This window comes from Tachypleus tridentatus, chromosome 9 (assembly GCF_004210375.1).
Source record: "Tachypleus tridentatus isolate NWPU-2018 chromosome 9, ASM421037v1, whole genome shotgun sequence".
In the NCBI taxonomy this organism is placed as follows: Eukaryota; Metazoa; Arthropoda; class Merostomata; order Xiphosura; family Limulidae; genus Tachypleus; species Tachypleus tridentatus.
The window spans coordinates 158565049-158571807 of NC_134833.1; the positions used below are offsets into that span (position 1 = coordinate 158565049).

At 34.7% G+C, this 6759-nt stretch overlaps 1 pseudogene; it reads right to left on the bottom strand.

Moving 5' to 3' along the window:
• Positions 1-2428: 2428 nt before the first annotated feature.
• On the bottom strand, positions 2429-2791 carry LOC143227540 (potassium channel subfamily K member 13 pseudogene; annotated as a pseudogene).
• Between the last annotated feature and the right edge of the window lie 3968 nt (positions 2792-6759).

Here is a 6759-nt window from a genome sequence, read left to right on the forward strand (position 1 = left end):
CGGAATTTTTTCCACTTCTCAACTGTACAGTGAAATGCAGAAAATCCTGAGAGTAAAAATTTGTCTGACAAAATAAGTAACACACATCAGACAATTCTCAGCTAGTTTTGTAGTTTTATATAAATAAAACTCATCAGACAATTCTCAGCAAGTTTTGTGGTTTTAAATAAGTAAAACACATCAAACAGCCCTAAACTAGTTTTGTAGTTTTAAATAAGTAAAACACATCAGACAGCCCTAAACTAGTTTTGTAGTTTTAAATAAGTAAAACACATCAGACAGCCTTAAACTAGTTTTGTGGTTTTAAATAAAACACATCAGACAGCCCTAAACTAGTTTTGTGGTTTTAAATAAGTAAAACACATCAGACAATTCCAAGCTAGTTTTGTAGTTTTAAAGTACAAATCTATATGGAGAAGGTTTTACCTGCATCATACTGCCTTTGAGTGTGCAGAAAATTAAATCCTTTAAGAGAAAGCTGGTTTTACTGGCAGCTGTCAGCGACACCTACATAAATGTTTTCAGCGTCGTGATAAATTTAAAAAAGAGAAGGAATCCAACACAGTTACATTTCGGGACCATCATCTACAGTTATTTGGATTACGTTTTTACTTTTACCAACATCTGGTTAATCACGTGGTTGGTAGCACAGAAATATATTTCGAATCGGCGTAACAGAAGCACAGTATGCGTGTGACAACTAATTCTCGACTTGTTAGTGGATTACCCTAAATCACATCTCACCAGTGAAGGTCTTGATAATGTGGCACGTGAAATTAGTGTCGCAGACGAACCACAAGGTTAATACATACCCGCATTATATATTTTTTTATATGTGAAACAAAGCAGTATCGGTAGATATTTAATGAAAGTAGTGGGACACATACGTGAACAAGCATACTGCACAGGATATATAAACTACATAATGTGACACACGTGTAATCAGATGTACTATGTGTAGAGATCTTCCATCACTAAGTGTGGTACATATGTAAATAAGTATTCTAAACGGGATATATAATCTACATAGGGTGACACATATGTAAACAGATATACTATATATATAAATATATATATATAGTGTGACTATAGTGTGACAGATATGGTAAACAGATGAAACACGTGTAAAGAGGTATACCACCTGTGATGTATACTCAGTATGATGAAACACCTACACAAACAGATGTACAACCATGATGTATGTAATCAGTATAATGTGAGGTAGAGACGCAACCAGGTAGTTATGTAATAATGTATATTAGAAAATATATTCATTTATTGGTATTTAATTCAAGTATTATAATTATAGCAAATTGTTGATAAATTTATGTAGAGACCAGAAATAGAAATTCTACCTTTTTTATTATTTGATTTTCATTACCCCCTCCTTCGCATGACTGAGCTGTCGTGACTAATAAATCTTTAGTTTGCAGTGTGTCTAATTTTGCCTATTAGCGCGTGCGCAAAAATTCGCTTTTTTTTTTTCAGCAGGCCATTCATAATGTTTAACACAAAATATTTACATCATATGATGTCAACTGCAATTGAAAAGTCAACCAACACACTCGTTTCCGAAAGGGTTAACACATATTATCCTTCAGTGTTATAGGATGTTCAAACCACCAAAGTTACACCGAATAAACATAACTTGCGAATTCCGTTGTTCGTTTCTGTAGTTACACGTCAAGAGGTAATTTCCTGAACATGTAGCACGAGATAACATTTATGATAACACTACACTCTGCACGTGACGTTTTTATTACTTGTGGAATTACTAAATATTTTAAGTGTTCTGATTGGTTATAAATGAAACATCCTGTTGTTACAAATTTCACCCGACAAACATATAAAATAACATTGTGGTTATGTTTCGCTACAAGTTAGATTACTGCAGTTTTAGGCCCTGGAAAGTACTGGAAACAACCAGAAGTTAATTATCTTAGGATGAGATGGGCAGAACACAAATAGCCCATTGTAACTAAACCGTCACGAGTAAACACACTATGATTATTGTCCTAATTAGACTAATCTACGCCAAACTGTTGATGTTTCTTACATCTACAAGAACCTGCAGGTATTTAGGTCCTATAATTCACGCATAATAATGTGTGAGCACATTATTTGCGTCCACCAATGAGAGATATCAGTACATTCAATAATATTTAACACTTCTATACATTTACCAATCAGAGACACCATTACATTCGTCAATATGCAATACTTTTATATGTTCACCAATGAGAAATACTATAGCACTCAACAATATTAAACACTACAGTATATTCTCCAATGATAAACACAATTATTAAACCTTTACTTCATCCACCAATGACAGACACCATTAGTAAAAACTCAATACGCCCATCAATGGTAAACTCCATCGTTTAAAACTCAGTACAGCCATCAGTGATAGAGTGTGCATCTTATCCTAATAGTCGGTCCTTCGGTACTCACCGATAGTAGAGACAACGGTTCCCACGAAGTAGAAAGCTCCCGGAAGGTCCCACCGAGGGCGTTTGTTGATCAAACCAGCTTGGAAAGCAGATCCAAATTCCTCTAGAAGCTCTTCCAAGTCTGTCTTGTTTACTGTTTCGTTGTACTTGGCCCAGAAGTTGGCGAGCACCGCTTGGTAGCGCTGACGACTCAAGTCCTCGTGGTCACGTTCTGTAAAGTGAAATGCCACAGCTCCGAGAAGCATGTACGCCACCATAACAAGAGCCAGGAGAAGAAACCGTGCGTTGTCCTCATGTAAGTGTAAGACGTTACAACAACCCTTTCTTGGCGAAGCCATTCTTTGGGCTGGACTCACCTCTAAAAGCTAAAATAACGTTGTACACACTCTTGGCTGTTGGACTTAGTCAGAAAGTTGACGTGTGGATGATACCTTGTAGTCGTTGTCTACACTCCTGGCGAGTGGACATTGGTCAAACAGAACAGAAAATTCACGTGCAGGTACTATGTAGTCATTGTCTATCTACATTTTTGGTGGATGGACACTGGTCAAACAGAACAGACGTTAGTCAGTCAGTAAAAGAACGATCAGGTGAAGTTAACATCTTCTTCTGATTCCTGGAGCTAATCTAATGATTTCTGATTTCATGTGAGACCGAGCGACTTGAGATAAGTCGAAATTTTGACAAATGCGTTCACACTCTGTTCCTTCCAGAAACTGACCCTAAAGTTTCGTTTTATACAATTTGAGAATCAATAAATCAAAATAGCTAAGACTTAACAACACATTCAAATTAACAGAGAACTTTGTAGGATGGACAGACTGGGACATGTTGGAATTTGTATAACAGCAGAGTTGCTCACGGGTAAGATACGTTTACAAACAACTTGCTTTACTATTTACTGACCTTTAGTTAACACATTTAGACACGTTATAAAACAACGTGATAATCTACATATCGAATTACTTCAGGTCATTTAACCAGCTCTCGACCATATAGAGATGAAAGAAACAAAACATTCTCTACTCTCGTATTCTGAAAACGTTCACATGGCCACGTGGTGTTGCCTAGACTCGCCCTCGCCTTACTGTAGCTGGCTTTACTGCATGAGCTTCCAGGTGATGTGTGTCGATGTCAGCGCCATCGCACGAATATAGAGAAACATTAATCGATCTGAGACTCAAACAAATCAAGCCAAATACTTGTTCTCCCACCGATAGATATGGTTGAAAGTTAGAAACGGGACAGTGAAGAGATTTAGGATTAAACATAGTGATGTAAAGAGATTTGGGACTAAATATTGTGATGTGAAAAGATTTAGGATTAAGCGTAGTGATGTAAAGAGATTTAGGTTTAAACGTAGTAATGTGAAGAGATTTAGGATTAAATGTAATAATGTGAAGAGATTTTAGACTAAACGTTGTGATGTGGAGATTTAGGATTAAATGTAGTGATGAGCAGAGAGTTGGGATAGAACGTTGTGATGTGAAGAGATTTAGGACTAAACGTAGTGATGAGCAGAGAGTTGGGACATAACGTAGTAATGTGAAGAGATTTGGGATACAACGTTGTGATGTGAAGAGATTTAGGACTAAACGTAGTGATGCTTTAGTGAATAACCTGTTAACTTTCCTAGAAGAAGAAAAAAGTAATTGTTTTGTAAAAAAACTGTAAAATGTTGGTAATTTATAATGACAAACTTATTACTAAACGTCTAAACTTAAATTTATAAACTTGTCGAAACCAAACGCTGCGAACAAGGAACACATTTTCTGATGTCAGATTTTAAAAAAAAATTACTTCAAAACAAGGAACAAGGTACCTGTTGCTACCCTAAGAATTTCGTCTGCTGGTACACTAAAGTTTTAAGAACAAGACTAGAAACAAGTGGTCCATTGCTACTCTAATATAACAACAAACAATGAACCAGCTGGTGTTGCCACAACAACAATTTTACGACAAGACAAGGAATAAGCTATCTGTTGCGAGAATACAACTTTCGTGACAAGGACCTGTGTGTTAAAACTAAGATTTGTAGAACACAAAGAACTCATCTCTCTGTTGCTACACTGCGAATTTTACAGAAAGACAAGAGACCAGATCTGTGTTGCTATAATTATAATTTCGGCACAATAATTTAGTTAACTGTCACTACACTAAAAAAATAAAATGCGTGTATATTTTGTGGACTGTGCGGTGTAGAAAACACGATCTTCATAAAAAAGTTTTTATTATTTAATCACTGATGGTATTATTTCGTGAGACAGCTGATTAGTATTTCACTACTGGCGTTACACGTATTGTTATCTTACTACAAGTATTGTAGGTCGTTATCTAACTAAAAATTAGAACATCTTGTGATAAGTTGGCATTATCTTTCTCAGGAATGAGCAAGTCTTGGATGCAATAATGGCCTATTATTGTTTCAACTAACAGACATGACAGTTGTTTAATATTTCAAGAAACTAATATGACACACTAGTATTGTTTAAACTAACAGACATGACAGTTGTTTAATATTTTAAGAAACTAATAGGACACACTATTATTGTTTCAACTAACAGACATGACAGTTCTTTAATATTTCTAGAAACTAATATGGCACAGTATTATTGTTTAAACTAACAGACATGACAGTTCTTTAATATCTCGACTGATGGACATCACGTATTGTAGCAAACAGACACATGACAGCTAATTTGGTTTCAACAGACATGGCGTTCTTTATTATTTCAACTAATGGACATCACGTATTGAAGCAAACAGACACATGACAGCTAATTTGGTTTCAACAGAGATGACGGTTTTTTATTATTTCGATTCCCCTCGGTGGACTCAGCAGATAGCCCGATGTGTCTTTGCTGGAAGAAAAAGCACACACAAACACCACACACACTCTTTGTTATTTCAACTAATAGACATCAAAGTTATTTATTATTGAAACAAACAAACATGACGCCTATTTCAGTTTCAACAGACATAATTTTTATATACTTTGTACAACGTATTATTAATTCACCTGAGAAACATGAGGTTAGTTTTTGTTTTAACAAACAGAGATGCCAATCTATTATTTTCCAACAAAGTGACATGAAGGCCTACTATTGTTTCAACAGATTAACTGTTGCTTTGCGAACGTTAATCAGATCTTAATATAAAAACAGAAATGTCGTCTTCTGTTATCTCAACAGTCAGTTGTGGTCTATCAAAATTCTTAAGTCCACTAATTCTTTTCTGTCTAACGTTCCATTAAAGGAAACATAACAGTTCTTTATTGTTTCAACCAGAGACATAACAATTCTTTATTGTTTCAACCAGCCAACATAACAATTCTTTATTGTTTCAAACAGCCGCCCCCCGCTAGTACAGCGGTATGTCTTCGGATTTACAACGCTAAAATCAGGAGTTCGATTCCCCTCGGTGGGCTGAGCAGATAGCCCTTTGTGGGTTTGCTATACGAAAAAAAAATTAAATCAACCAACATAACAATTCTTTATCGTTTCGACAAACTGTCTGGACAGCCTATCATTGTTTCAACAAATATAAATATTATTGTTAGGAGAGAATATTTACAATACATTTGTAATAGAAGTTAAAAGATAGAGATTTTGATTGAATTGCTTATGTGTGTTCGATTTTTTCAAAAACTTTAAAAAAAGCAACTTTAAAATATAATGCAATGAGAACAACATTAATAGAAGAAAAATAAAACATGCATTAATTATTCTTGCATTAAACCTAATTTAACTCAAAACACAGATGTCACTATATGTTTCTAAATTGTAACAAAATGCTCACGCACTATTTAGCAAAATAGAGACAGTTACTTGATGAAGGCCTCACCAGCAGTTGAAACGATACAAAAAATAAATAAATAAAAATAAACAACCATCCCAAAAAAATGTATCTTTGAGCTTTTACTTAAATATGAAAGCTCTTTCTTACTTCAAGGAATTGACACGATAACCTATTGTTGTTTTAACAAACTGACACGTTAATCTATTATTGTTTTAACAAACTGACACGTTAATCTATTATTGTTTTAACAAACTGATACTTTAACCTATTATTGTTTTACCAAACTGACACGTTAGCCTATTATTGTTTCATTAAACTGACACGGTAACCTATTATTGTTTCAACAAACCGACACGGTAACCTATTATTGTTTTAACAAACTGACACGTTAACGTACTATTGTTTCAACAAACTTATATGGCAACATATTATTTTAACAAACATTGTTGTAACAAACTGACATAATCTAGAATTGTTTTAACGGACGGGAAAGTTGTTTATTATTTCA